Source organism: Ambystoma mexicanum, chromosome 6q (genome assembly GCF_040938575.1).
Source record: "Ambystoma mexicanum isolate Mex_15411 chromosome 6q, UKY_AmexF1_1, whole genome shotgun sequence".
NCBI classification, from domain to species: domain Eukaryota; kingdom Metazoa; phylum Chordata; class Amphibia; order Caudata; family Ambystomatidae; genus Ambystoma; species Ambystoma mexicanum.
The window spans coordinates 1,626,639,992-1,626,654,219 of NC_090937.1; the positions used below are offsets into that span (position 1 = coordinate 1,626,639,992).

At 50.1% G+C, this 14,228-nt stretch overlaps 6 non-coding genes across 6 annotated transcripts; 1 reads left to right on the forward strand and 5 right to left on the reverse strand.

Annotated features, from left to right (window-relative positions):
- Positions 1-188: 188 nt before the first annotated feature.
- TRNAM-CAU (transfer RNA methionine (anticodon CAU)) lies at positions 189-260 on the reverse strand. The gene has a single exon. It is a non-coding gene; the product is annotated as a tRNA-Met (tRNA).
- A 782-nt stretch (positions 261-1,042) lies between these two features.
- TRNAG-UCC (transfer RNA glycine (anticodon UCC)) lies at positions 1,043-1,114 on the reverse strand. Its single transcript has one exon. It is a non-coding gene; the product is annotated as a tRNA-Gly (tRNA).
- A 331-nt stretch (positions 1,115-1,445) lies between these two features.
- Positions 1,446-1,517, reverse strand: TRNAM-CAU (transfer RNA methionine (anticodon CAU)). The gene has a single exon. It is a non-coding gene; the product is annotated as a tRNA-Met (tRNA).
- Positions 1,518-2,299: 782 nt separating this feature from the next.
- On the reverse strand, positions 2,300-2,371 carry TRNAG-UCC (transfer RNA glycine (anticodon UCC)). The gene has a single exon. It is a non-coding gene; the product is annotated as a tRNA-Gly (tRNA).
- A 331-nt stretch (positions 2,372-2,702) lies between these two features.
- TRNAM-CAU (transfer RNA methionine (anticodon CAU)) lies at positions 2,703-2,774 on the reverse strand. Its single transcript has one exon. It is a non-coding gene; the product is annotated as a tRNA-Met (tRNA).
- A 5,258-nt stretch (positions 2,775-8,032) lies between these two features.
- On the forward strand, positions 8,033-8,104 carry TRNAE-UUC (transfer RNA glutamic acid (anticodon UUC)). Its single transcript has one exon. It is a non-coding gene; the product is annotated as a tRNA-Glu (tRNA).
- Positions 8,105-14,228: the final 6,124 nt, after the last annotated feature.

Sequence of the window (14,228 nt, forward strand, 5' to 3'; positions counted from 1 at the left end):
TTAAAAAAGGAGCTTGGTTTTAAGTTTGGTTTGATTGAACAGTACATTTTGTTGGCTGGGCTGGGACCCTCTCCTATTTAGCGCAAGAGTGGAACGAGGCAGCAAGTTCAAGGAATGACATTGCATCCAGGCACTTACAGCTCTTTGTGCCCTAATGCCATGACACAAAAACATAATTTGAAAAAAGTTAGCAGAGGATGGTTTCGATCCATCGACCTCTGGGTTATGGGCCCAGCACGCTTCCGCTGCGCCACTCTGCTGGTTGGAGAACAAGAGCTTTTCTGGGCTTTTACAGCCTACAAACCGACAACCCTAGACCCAGTTTCGAGTGAAGCGGGCAGTAGGCCTTACAAAGCCAAACAACCTGCAACCACGCACTCCCATCCCATGGCCTTTTGCAGACAGGCCTCATTTCTCTAGCTCACACCCTAACTGCCAACACCCCTTCCCCTTCTCTCTCTGTCTCTCTCTCTCTGTCTCTCTCTCACATTCTCTCTCTCTCGCAAATAGATACTTTACTTCCCAGGTGCAACAAAACAAGCCTTCTCGAGCTGGCAGATATGGGAAGGAAGGAAGGAAGGGCCAGTTTGGAAACTCAACTCAATTACCATAAATCCCCTGCTAAGGGTTATGGGAGGGAGGAATGAAGGAACTTTGCTTCAGGGAAAGGGCTGCTGCTGCTTCAGCATGTGAGGAGCGCAGCCACACGTTTCACCTTCTTCAGTATGTTGGTTTACAGGATGAGAGAGATCCTGAAACCTCACTCTAATAGGCTGAGGTGCTGTGCTCGGTGGCCTGCTGGGACCAAGGCCCGTCAGGGCAAGGCGAATAGGCCTTTGTCAGGCCTTCGTCAGGGCTTTGTCGGGGAGGGGCCAGGAGCCCTGCTCGCTTCAATCCCCTCACCGATAGACAGTTGCAGAAACTAGGATGCAAGAACCTTTCCTGGATGGGGTTTTGATTTTCACGAAAAGTGTGTCAGCTTTGCTTTCAGCATGAGTCTGATTTCCAAAAAATGCATTTTGAACAATTTAAAGATTTGATCTGCGTTGGCCGGGAATCGAACCCGGGTCAACTGCTTGGAAGGCAGCTATGCTCACCACTATACCACCAACGCCTGCCTGTCTGGGCTATCTGATGGAGCGGCCCTTAGAAATAAGAATAAGTCATTGGCTGGGAATGAAAAAAGCTTGCGTTTGACGCAGAAGCAGTTCGCATCATGAGGTCTTGCCGGTCAGCCCAACATTTCCCCGGGACCCCTTAAAAAAGGAGCTTGGTTTTAAGTTTGGTTTGATTGAACAGTACATTTTGTTGGCTGGGCTGGGACCCTCTCCTATTTAGCGCAAGAGTGGAACGAGGCAGCAAGTTCAAGGAATGACATTGCATCCAGGCACTTACAGCTCTTTGTGCCCTAATGCCATGACACAAAAACATAATTTGAAAAAAGTTAGCAGAGGATGGTTTCGATCCATCGACCTCTGGGTTATGGGCCCAGCACGCTTCCGCTGCGCCACTCTGCTGGTTGGAGAACAAGAGCTTTTCTGGGCTTTTACAGCCTACAAACCGACAACCCTAGACCCAGTTTCGAGTGAAGCGGGCAGTAGGCCTTACAAAGCCAAACAACCTGCAACCACGCACTCCCATCCCATGGCCTTTTGCAGACAGGCCTCATTTCTCTAGCTCACACCCTAACTGCCAACACCCCTTCCCCTTCTCTCTCTGTCTCTCTCTCTCTGTCTCTCTCTCACATTCTCTCTCTCTCGCAAATAGATACTTTACTTCCCAGGTGCAACAAAACAAGCCTTCTCGAGCTGGCAGATATGGGAAGGAAGGAAGGAAGGGCCAGTTTGGAAACTCAACTCAATTACCATAAATCCCCTGCTAAGGGTTATGGGAGGGAGGAATGAAGGAACTTTGCTTCAGGGAAAGGGCTGCTGCTGCTTCAGCATGTGAGGAGCGCAGCCACACGTTTCACCTTCTTCAGTATGTTGGTTTACAGGATGAGAGAGATCCTGAAACCTCACTCTAATAGGCTGAGGTGCTGTGCTCGGTGGCCTGCTGGGACCAAGGCCCGTCAGGGCAAGGCGAATAGGCCTTTGTCAGGCCTTCGTCAGGGCTTTGTCGGGGAGGGGCCAGGAGCCCTGCTCGCTTCAATCCCCTCACCGATAGACAGTTGCAGAAACTAGGATGCAAGAACCTTTCCTGGATGGGGTTTTGATTTTCACGAAAAGTGTGTCAGCTTTGCTTTCAGCATGAGTCTGATTTCCAAAAAATGCATTTTGAACAATTTAAAGATTTGATCTGCGTTGGCCGGGAATCGAACCCGGGTCAACTGCTTGGAAGGCAGCTATGCTCACCACTATACCACCAACGCCTGCCTGTCTGGGCTATCTGATGGAGCGGCCCTTAGAAATAAGAATAAATCATTGGCTGGGAATGAAAAAAGCTTGCGTTTGACGCAGAAGCAGTTCGCATCATGAGGTCTTGCCGGTCAGCCCAACATTTCCCCGGGACCCCTTAAAAAAGGAGCTTGGTTTTAAGTTTGGTTTGATTGAACAGTACATTTTGTTGGCTGGGCTGGGACCCTCTCCTATTTAGCGCAAGAGTGGAACGAGGCAGCAAGTTCAAGGAATGACATTGCATCCAGGCACTTACAGCTCTTTGTGCCCTAATGCCATGACACAAAAACATAATTTGAAAAAACTTAGCAGAGGATGGTTTCGATCCATCGACCTCTGGGTTATGGGCCCAGCACGCTTCCGCTGCGCCACTCTGCTGGTTGGAGAACAAGAGCTTTTCTGGGCTTTTACAGCCTACAAACCGACAACCCTAGACCCAGTTTCGAGTGAAGCGGGCAGTAGGCCTTACAAAGCCAAACAACCTGCAACCACGCACTCCCATCCCATGGCCTTTTGCAGACAGGCCTCATTTCTCTAGCTCACACCCTAACTGCCAACACCCCTTCCCCTTCTCTCTCTGTCTCTCTCTCTCTGTCTCTCTCTCACATTCTCTCTCTCTCGCAAATAGATACTTTACTTCCCAGGTGCAACAAAACAAGCCTTCTCGAGCTGGCAGATATGGGAAGGAAGGAAGGAAGGGCCAGTTTGGAAACTCAACTCAATTACCATAAATCCCCTGCTAAGGGTTATGGGAGGGAGGAAAATCAAAACCCCATCCAGGAAAGGTTCTTGCATCCTAGTTTCTGCAACTGTCTATCGGTGAGGGGATTGAAGCGAGCAGGGCTCCTGGCCCCTCCCCGACAAAGCCCTGACGAAGGCCTGACAAAGGCCTATTCGCCTTGCCCTGACGGGCAAAGGTCCCAGCAGGCCACCGAGCACAGCTCCTCAGCCTATTAGAGTGAGGTTTCAGGATCTCTCTCATCCTGTAAACCAACATACTGAAGAAGGTGAAACGTGTGGCTGCGCTCCTCACATGCTGAAGCAGCAGCAGCCCTTTCCCTGAAGCAAAGTTCCTTCATTCCTCCCTCCCATAACCCTTAGCAGGGGATTTATGGTAATTGAGTTGAGTTTCCAAACTGGCCCTTCCTTCCTTCCTTCCCATATCTGCCAGCTCGAGAAGGCTTGTTTTGTTGCACCTGGGAAGTAAAGTATCTATTTGCGAGAGAGAGAGAATGAGAGAGAGAGACAGAGAGAGAGAGACAGAGAGAGAAGGGGAAGGGGTGTTGGCAGTTAGGGTGTGAGCTAGAGAAATGAGGCCTGTCTGCAAAAGGCCATGGGATGGGAGTGCGTGGTTGCAGGTTGTTTGGCTTTGTAAGGCCTACTGCCCGCTTCACTCGAAACTGGGTCTAGGGTTGTCGGTTTGTAGGCTGTAAAAGCCCAGAAAAGCTCTTGTTCTCCAACCAGCAGAGTGGCGCAGCGGAAGCGTGCTGGGCCCATAACCCAGAGGTCGATGGATCGAAACCATCCTCTGCTAACTTTTTTCAAATTATGTTTTTGTGTCATGGCATTAGGGCACAAAGAGCTGTAAGTGCCTGGATGCAATGTCATTCCTTGAACTTGCTGCCTCGTTCCACTCTTGCGCTAAATAGGAGAGGGTCCCAGCCCAGCCAACAAAATGTATTGTTCAATCAAACCAAACTTAAAACCAAGCTCCTTTTTTAAGGGGTCCCGGGGAAATGTTGGGCTGACCGGCAAGACCTCATGATGCGAACTGCTTCTGCGTCAAACGCAAGCTTTTTTCATTCCCAGCCAATGACTTATTCTTATTTCTAAGGGCCGCTCCATCAGATAGCCCAGACAGGCAGGCGTTGGTGGTATAGTGGTGAGCATAGCTGCCTTCCAAGCAGTTGATCCGGGTTCGATTCCCGGCCAACGCAGATCAAATCTTTAAATTGTTCAAAATGCATTTTTTGGAAATCAGACTCATGCTGAAAGCAAAGCTGACACACCTTTCGTGAAAATCAAAACCCCATCCAGGAAAGGTTCTTGCATCCTAGTTTCTGCAACTGTCTATCGGTGAGGGGATTGAAGCGAGCAGGGCTCCTGGCCCCTCCCCGACAAAGCCCTGACGAAGGCCTGACAAAGGCCTATTCGCCTTGCCCTGACGGGCCTTGGTCCCAGCAGGCCACCGAGCACAGCACCTCAGCCTATTAGAGTGAGGTTTCAGGATCTCTCTCATCCTGTAAACCAACATACTGAAGAAGGTGAAACGTGTGGCTGCGCTCCTCACATGCTGAAGCAGCAGCAGCCCTTTCCCTGAAGCAAAGTTCCTTCATTCCTCCCTCCCATAACCCTTAGCAGGGGATTTATGGTAATTGAGTTGAGTTTCCAAACTGGCCCTTCCTTCCTTCCTTCCCATATCTGCCAGCTCGAGAAGGCTTGTTTTGTTGCACCTGGGAAGTAAAGTATCTATTTGCGAGAGAGAGAGAATGAGAGAGAGAGACAGAGAGAGAGAGACAGAGAGAGAAGGGGAAGGGGTGTTGGCAGTTAGGGTGTGAGCTAGAGAAATGAGGCCTGTCTGCAAAAGGCCATGGGATGGGAGTGCGTGGTTGCAGGTTGTTTGGCGTTGTAAGGCCTACTGCCCGCTTCACTCGAAACTGGGTCTAGGGTTGTCGGTTTGTAGGCTGTAAAAGCCCAGAAAAGCTGTTGTTCTCCAACCAGCAGAGTGGCGCGGCGGAAGCGTGCTGGGCCCATAACCCAGAGGTCGATGGATCGAAACCATCCTCTGCTAACTTTTTTCAAATTATGTTTTTGTGTCATGGCATTAGGGCACAAAGAGCTGTAAGTGCCTGGATGCAATGTCATTCCTTGAACTTGCTGCCTCGTTCCACTCTTGCGCTAAATAGGAGAGGGTCCCAGCCCAGCCAACAAAATGTACTGTTCAATCAAACCAAACTTAAAACCAAGCTCCTTTTTTAAGGGGTCCCGGGGAAATGTTGGGCTGACCGGCAAGACCTCATGATGCGAACTGCTTCTGCGTCAAACGCAAGCTTTTTTCATTCCCAGCCAATGACTTATTCTTATTTCTAAGGGCCGCTCCATCAGATAGCCCAGACAGGCAGGCATTGGTGGTATAGTGGTGAGCATAGCTGCCTTCCAAGCAGTTGACCCGGGTTCGATTCCCGGCCAACGCAGATCAAATCTTTAAATTGTTCAAAATGCATTTTTTGGAAATCAGACTCATGCTGAAAGCAAAGCTGACACACTTTTCGTGAAAATCAAAACCCCATCCAGGAAAGGTTCTTGCATCCTAGTTTCTGCAACTGTCTATCGGTGAGGGGATTGAAGCGAGCAGGGCTCCTGGCCCCTCCCCGACAAAGCCCTGACGAAGGCCTGACAAAGGCCTATTCGCCTTGCCCTGACGGGCCTTGGTCCCAGCAGGCCACCGAGCACAGCACCTCAGCCTATTAGAGTGAGGTTTCAGGATCTCTCTCATCCTGTAAACCAACATACTGAAGAAGGTGAAACGTGTGGCTGCGCTCCTCACATGCTGAAGCAGCAGCAGCCCTTTCCCTGAAGCAAAGTTCCTTCATTCCTCCCTCCCATAACCCTTAGCAGGGGATTTATGGTAATTGAGTTGAGTTTCCAAACTGGCCCTTCCTTCCTTCCTTCCCATATCTGCCAGCTCGAGAAGGCTTGTTTTGTTGCACCTGGGAAGTAAAGTATCTATTTGCGAGAGAGAGAGAATGAGAGAGAGAGACAGAGAGAGAGAGACAGAGAGAGAAGGGGAAGGGGTGTTGGCAGTTAGGGTGTGAGCTAGAGAAATGAGGCCTGTCTGCAAAAGGCCATGGGATGGGAGTGCGTGGTTGCAGGTTGTTTGGCTTTGTAAGGCCTACTGCCCGCTTCACTCGAAACTGGGTCTAGGGTTGTCGGTTTGTAGGCTGTAAAAGCCCAGAAAAGCTCTTGTTCTCCAACCAGCAGAGTGGCGCAGCGGAAGCGTGCTGGGCCCATAACCCAGAGGTCGATGGATCGAAACCATCCTCTGCTAACTTTTTTCAAATTATGTTTTTGTGTCATGGCATTAGGGCACAAAGAGCTGTAAGTGCCTGGATGCAATGTCATTCCTTGAACTTGCTGCCTCGTTCCACTCTTGCGCTAAATAGGAGAGGGTCCCAGCCCAGCCAACAAAATGTACTGTTCAATCAAACCAAACTTAAAACCAAGCTCCTTTTTTAAGGGGTCCCGGGGAAATGTTGGGCTGACCGGCAAGACCTCATGATGCGAACTGCTTCTGCGTCAAACGCAAGCTTTTTTCATTCCCAGCCAATGACTTATTCTTATTTCTAAGGGCCGCTCCATCAGATAGCCCAGACAGGCAGGCGTTGGTGGTATAGTGGTGAGCATAGCTGCCTTCCAAGCAGTTGACCCGGGTTCGATTCCCGGCCAACGCAGATCAAATCTTTAAATTGTTCAAAATGCATTTTTTGGAAATCAGACTCATGCTGAAAGCAAAGCTGACACACTTTTCGTGAAAATCAAAACCCCATCCAGGAAAGGTTCTTGCATCCTAGTTTCTGCAACTGTCTATCGGTGAGGGGATTGAAGCGAGCAGGGCTCCTGGCCCCTCCCCGACAAAGCCCTGACAAAGGCCTGACAAAGGCCTATTCGCCTTGCCCTGACGGGCCTTGGTCCCAGCAGGCCACCGAGCACAGCACCTCAGCCTATTAGAGTGAGGTTTCAGGATCTCTCTCATCCTGTAAACCAACATACTGAAGAAGGTGAAACGTGTGGCTGCGCTCCTCACATGCTGAAGCAGCAGCAGCCCTTTCCCTGAAGCAAAGTTCCTTCATTCCTCCCTCCCATAACCCTTAGCAGGGGATTTATGGTAATTGAGTTGAGTTTCCAAACTGGCCCTTCCTTCCTTCCTTCCCATATCTGCCAGCTCGAGAAGGCTTGTTTTGTTGCACCTGGGAAGTAAAGTATCTATTTGCGAGAGAGAGAGAATGAGAGAGAGAGACAGAGAGAGAGAGACAGATAGAGAAGGGGAAGGGGTGTTGGCAGTTAGGGTGTGAGCTAGAGAAATGAGGCCTGTCTGCAAAAGGCCATGGGATGGGAGTGCGTGGTTGCAGGTTGTTTGGCTTTGTAAGGCCTACTGCCCGCTTCACTCGAAACTGGGTCTAGGGTTGTCGGTTTGTAGGCTGTAAAAGCCCAGAAAAGCTCTTGTTCTCCAACCAGCAGAGTGGCGCAGCGGAAGCGTGCTGGGCCCATAACCCAGAGGTCGATGGATCGAAACCATCCTCTGCTAACTTTTTTCAAATTATGTTTTTGTGTCATGGCATTAGGGCACAAAGAGCTGTAAGTGCCTGGATGCAATGTCATTCCTTGAACTTGCTGCCTCGTTCCACTCTTGCGCTAAATAAGAGAGGGTCCCAGCCCAGCCAACAAAATGTACTGTTCAATCAAACCAAACTTAAAACCAAGCTCCTTTTTTAAGGGGTCCCGGGGAAATGTTGGGCTGACCGGCAAGACCTCATGATGCGAACTGCTTCTGCGTCAAACGCAAGCTTTTTTCATTCCCAGCCAATGACTTATTCTTATTTCTAAGGGCCGCTCCATCAGATAGCCCAGACAGGCAGGCGTTGGTGGTATAGTGGTGAGCATAGCTGCCTTTCAAGCAGTTGACCCGGGTTCGATTCCCGGCCAACGCAGATCAAATCTTTAAATTGTTCAAAATGCATTTTTTGGAAATCAGACTCATGCTGAAAGCAAAGCTGACACACTTTTCGTGAAAATCAAAACCCCATCCAGGAAAGGTTCTTGCATCCTAGTTTCTGCAACTGTCTATCGGTGAGGGGATTGAAGCGAGCAGGGCTCCTGGCCCCTCCCCGACAAAGCCCTGACGAAGGCCTGACAAAGGCCTATTCGCCTTGCCCTGACGGGCCTTGGTCCCAGCAGGCCACCGAGCACAGCACCTCAGCCTATTAGAGTGAGGTTTCAGGATCTCTCTCATCCTGTAAACCAACATACTGAAGAAGGTGAAACGTGTGGCTGCGCTCCTCACATGCTGAAGCAGCAGCAGCCCTTTCCCTGAAGCAAAGTTCCTTCATTCCTCCCTCCCATAACCCTTAGCAGGGGATTTATGGTAATTGAGTTGAGTTTCCAAACTGGCCCTTCCTTCCTTCCTTCCCATATCTGCCAGCTCGAGAAGGCTTGTTTTGTTGCACCTGGGAAGTAAAGTATCTATTTGCGAGAGAGAGAGAATGAGAGAGAGAGACAGAGAGAGAGAGACAGAGAGAGAAGGGGAAGGGGTGTTGGCAGTTAGGGTGTGAGCTAGAGAAATGAGGCCTGTCTGCAAAAGGCCATGGGATGGGAGTGCGTGGTTGCAGGTTGTTTGGCTTTGTAAGGCCTACTGCCCGCTTCACTCGAAACTGGGTCTAGGGTTGTCGGTTTGTAGGCTGTAAAAGCCCAGAAAAGCTCTTGTTCTCCAACCAGCAGAGTGGCGCAGCGGAAGCGTGCTGGGCCCATAACCCAGAGGTCGATGGATCGAAACCATCCTCTGCTAACTTTTTTCAAATTATGTTTTTGTGTCATGGCATTAGGGCACAAAGAGCTGTAAGTGCCTGGATGCAATGTCATTCCTTGAACTTGCTGCCTCGTTCCACTCTTGCGCTAAATAGGAGAGGGTCCCAGCCCAGCCAACAAAATGTACTGTTCAATCAAACCAAACTTAAAACCAAGCTCCTTTTTTAAGGGGTCCCGGGGAAATGTTGGGCTGACCGGCAAGACCTCATGATGCGAACTGCTTCTGCGTCAAACGCAAGCTTTTTTAATTCCCAGCCAATGACTTATTCTTATTTCTAAGGGCCGCTCCATCAGATAGCCCAGACAGGCAGGCAGGCGTTGGTGGTATAGTGGTGAGCATAGCTGCCTTCCAAGCAGTTGACCCGGGTTCGATTCCCGGCCAACGCAGATCAAATCTTTAAATTGTTCAAAATGCATTTTTTGGAAATCAGACTCATGCTGAAAGCAAAGCTGACACACTTTTCGTGAAAATCAAAACCCCATCCAGGAAAGGTTCTTGCATCCTAGTTTCTGCAACTGTCTATCGGTGAGGGGATCGAAGCGAGCAGGGCTCCTGGCCCCTCCCCGACAAAGCCCCGACAAAGCCCTGACAAAGGCCTGACAAAGGCCTATTCGCCTTGCCCTGACGGGCCTTGGTCCCAGCAGGCCACCGAGCACAGCACCTCAGCCTATTAGAGTGAGGTTTCAGGATCTCTCTCATCCTGTAAACCAACATACTGAAGAAGGTGAAACGTGTGGCTGCGCTCCTCACATGCTGAAGCAGCAGCAGCCCTTTCCCTGAAGCAAAGTTCCTTCATTCCTCCCTCCCATAACCCTTAGCAGGGGATTTATGGTAATTGAGTTGAGTTTCCAAACTGGCCCTTCCTTCCTTCCTTCCCATATCTGCCAGCTCGAGAAGGCTTGTTTTGTTGCACCTGGGAAGTAAAGTATCTATTTGCGAGAGAGAGAGAATGAGAGAGAGAGACAGAGAGAGAGAGACAGAGAGAGAAGGGGAAGGGGTGTTGGCAGTTAGGGTGTGAGCTAGAGAAATGAGGCCTGTCTGCAAAAGGCCATGGGATGGGAGTGCGTGGTTGCAGGTTGTTTGGCGTTGTAAGGCCTACTGCCCGCTTCACTCGAAACTGGGTCTAGGGTTGTCGGTTTGTAGGCTGTAAAAGCCCAGAAAAGCTGTTGTTCTCCAACCAGCAGAGTGGCGCGGCGGAAGCGTGCTGGGCCCATAACCCAGAGGTCGATGGATCGAAACCATCGTCTGCTAACTTTTTTCAAATTATGTTTTTGTGTCATGGCATTAGGGCACAAAGAGCTGTAAGTGCCTGGATGCAATGTCATTCCTTGAACTTGCTGCCTCGTTCCACTCTTGCGCTAAATAGGAGAGGGTCCCAGCCCAGCCAACAAAATGTACTGTTCAATCAAACCAAACTTAAAACCAAGCTCCTTTTTTAAGGGGTCCCGGGGAAATGTTGGGCTGACCGGCAAGACCTCATGATGCGAACTGCTTCTGCGTCAAACGCAAGCTTTTTTCATTCCCAGCCAATGACTTATTCTTATTTCTAAGGGCCGCTCCATCAGATAGCCCAGACAGGCAGGCATTGGTGGTATAGTGGTGAGCATAGCTGCCTTCCAAGCAGTTGACCCGGGTTCGATTCCCGGCCAACGCAGATCAAATCTTTAAATTGTTCAAAATGCATTTTTTGGAAATCAGACTCATGCTGAAAGCAAAGCTGACACACTTTTCGTGAAAATCAAAACCCCATCCAGGAAAGGTTCTTGCATCCTAGTTTCTGCAACTGTCTATCGGTGAGGGGATTGAAGCGAGCAGGGCTCCTGGCCCCTCCCCGACAAAGCCCTGACGAAGGCCTGACAAAGGCCTATTCGCCTTGCCCTGACGGGCCTTGGTCCCAGCAGGCCACCGAGCACAGCACCTCAGCCTATTAGAGTGAGGTTTCAGGATCTCTCTCATCCTGTAAACCAACATACTGAAGAAGGTGAAACGTGTGGCTGCGCTCCTCACATGCTGAAGCAGCAGCAGCCCTTTCCCTGAAGCAAAGTTCCTTCATTCCTCCCTCCCATAACCCTTAGCAGGGGATTTATGGTAATTGAGTTGAGTTTCCAAACTGGCCCTTCCTTCCTTCCTTCCCATATCTGCCAGCTCGAGAAGGCTTGTTTTGTTGCACCTGGGAAGTAAAGTATCTATTTGCGAGAGAGAGAGAATGAGAGAGAGAGACAGAGAGAGAGAGACAGAGAGAGAAGGGGAAGGGGTGTTGGCAGTTAGGGTGTGAGCTAGAGAAATGAGGCCTGTCTGCAAAAGGCCATGGGATGGGAGTGCGTGGTTGCAGGTTGTTTGGCTTTGTAAGGCCTACTGCCCGCTTCACTCGAAACTGGGTCTAGGGTTGTCGGTTTGTAGGCTGTAAAAGCCCAGAAAAGCTCTTGTTCTCCAACCAGCAGAGTGGCGCAGCGGAAGCGTGCTGGGCCCATAACCCAGAGGTCGATGGATCGAAACCATCCTCTGCTAACTTTTTTCAAATTATGTTTTTGTGTCATGGCATTAGGGCACAAAGAGCTGTAAGTGCCTGGATGCAATGTCATTCCTTGAACTTGCTGCCTCGTTCCACTCTTGCGCTAAATAGGAGAGGGTCCCAGCCCAGCCAACAAAATGTACTGTTCAATCAAACCAAACTTAAAACCAAGCTCCTTTTTTAAGGGGTCCCGGGGAAATGTTGGGCTGACCGGCAAGACCTCATGATGCGAACTGCTTCTGCGTCAAACGCAAGCTTTTTTCATTCCCAGCCAATGACTTATTCTTATTTCTAAGGGCCGCTCCATCAGATAGCCCAGACAGGCAGGCGTTGGTGGTATAGTGGTGAGCATAGCTGCCTTCCAAGCAGTTGACCCGGGTTCGATTCCCGGCCAACGCAGATCAAATCTTTAAATTGTTCAAAATGCATTTTTTGGAAATCAGACTCATGCTGAAAGCAAAGCTGACACACTTTTCGTGAAAATCAAAACCCCATCCAGGAAAGGTTCTTGCATCCTAGTTTCTGCAACTGTCTATCGGTGAGGGGATTGAAGCGAGCAGGGCTCCTGGCCCCTCCCCGACAAAGCCCTGACGAAGGCCTGACAAAGGCCTATTCGCCTTGCCCTGACGGGCCTTGGTCCCAGCAGGCCACCGAGCACAGCACCTCAGCCTATTAGAGTGAGGTTTCAGGATCTCTCTCATCCTGTAAACCAACATACTGAAGAAGGTGAAACGTGTGGCTGCGCTCCTCACATGCTGAAGCAGCAGCAGCCCTTTCCCTGAAGCAAAGTTCCTTCATTCCTCCCTCCCATAACCCTTAGCAGGGGATTTATGGTAATTGAGTTGAGTTTCCAAACTGGCCCTTCCTTCCTTCCTTCCCATATCTGCCAGCTCGAGAAGGCTTGTTTTGTTGCACCTGGGAAGTAAAGTATCTATTTGCGAGAGAGAGAGAATGAGAGAGAGAGACAGAGAGAGAGAGACAGAGAGAGAAGGGGAAGGGGTGTTGGCAGTTAGGGTGTGAGCTAGAGAAATGAGGCCTGTCTGCAAAAGGCCATGGGATGGGAGTGCGTGGTTGCAGGTTGTTTGGCTTTGTAAGGCCTACTGCCCGCTTCACTCGAAACTGGGTCTAGGGTTGTCGGTTTGTAGGCTGTAAAAGCCCAGAAAAGCTCTTGTTCTCCAACCAGCAGAGTGGCGCAGCGGAAGCGTGCTGGGCCCATAACCCAGAGGTCGATGGATCGAAACCATCCTCTGCTAACTTTTTTCAAATTATGTTTTTGTGTCATGGCATTAGGGCACAAAGAGCTGTAAGTGCCTGGATGCAATGTCATTCCTTGAACTTGCTGCCTCGTTCCACTCTTGCGCTAAATAGGAGAGGGTCCCAGCCCAGCCAACAAAATGTACTGTTCAATCAAACCAAACTTAAAACCAAGCTCCTTTTTTAAGGGGTCCCGGGGAAATGTTGGGCTGACCGGCAAGACCTCATGATGCGAACTGCTTCTGCGTCAAACGCAAGCTTTTTTCATTCCCAGCCAATGACTTATTCTTATTTCTAAGGGCCGCTCCATCAGATAGCCCAGACAGGCAGGCGTTGGTGGTATAGTGGTGAGCATAGCTGCCTTCCAAGCAGTTGACCCGGGTTCGATTCCCGGCCAACGCAGATCAAATCTTTAAATTGTTCAAAATGCATTTTTTGGAAATCAGACTCATGCTGAAAGCAAAGCTGACACACTTTTCGTGAAAATCAAAACCCCATCCAGGAAAGGTTCTTGCATCCTAGTTTCTGCAACTGTCTATCGGTGAGGGGATTGAAGCGAGCAGGGCTCCTGGCCCCTCCCCGACAAAGCCCTGACGAAGGCCTGACAAAGGCCTATTCGCCTTGCCCTGACGGGCCTTGGTCCCAGCAGGCCACCGAGCACAGCACCTCAGCCTATTAGAGTGAGGTTTCAGGATCTCTCTCATCCTGTAAACCAACATACTGAAGAAGGTGAAACGTGTGGCTGCGCTCCTCACATGCTGAAGCAGCAGCAGCCCTTTCCCTGAAGCAAAGTTCCTTCATTCCTCCCTCCCATAACCCTTAGCAGGGGATTTATGGTAATTGAGTTGAGTTTCCAAACTGGCCCTTCCTTCCTTCCTTCCCATATCTGCCAGCTCGAGAAGGCTTGTTTTGTTGCACCTGGGAAGTAAAGTATCTATTTGCGAGAGAGAGAGAATGAGAGAGAGAGACAGAGAGAGAGAGACAGAGAGAGAAGGGGAAGGGGTGTTGGCAGTTAGGGTGTGAGCTAGAGAAATGAGGCCTGTCTGCAAAAGGCCATGGGATGGGAGTGCGTGGTTGCAGGTTGTTTGGCTTTGTAAGGCCTACTGCCCGCTTCACTCGAAACTGGGTCTAGGGTTGTCGGTTTGTAGGCTGTAAAAGCCCATAAAAGCTCTTGTTCTCCAACCAGCAGAGTGGCGCAGCGGAAGCGTGCTGGGCCCATAACCCAGAGGTCGATGGATCGAAACCATCCTCTGCTAACTTTTTTCAAATTATGTTTTTGTGTCATGGCATTAGGGCACAAAGAGCTGTAAGTGCCTGGATGCAATGTCATTCCTTGAACTTGCTGCCTCGTTCGACTCTTGCGCTAAATAGGAGAGGGTCCCAGCCCAGCCAACAAAATGTACTGTTCAATCAAACCAAACTTAAAACCAAGCTCCTTTTTTAAGGGGTCCCGGGGAAATGTTGGGCTGACCGGCAAGACCTC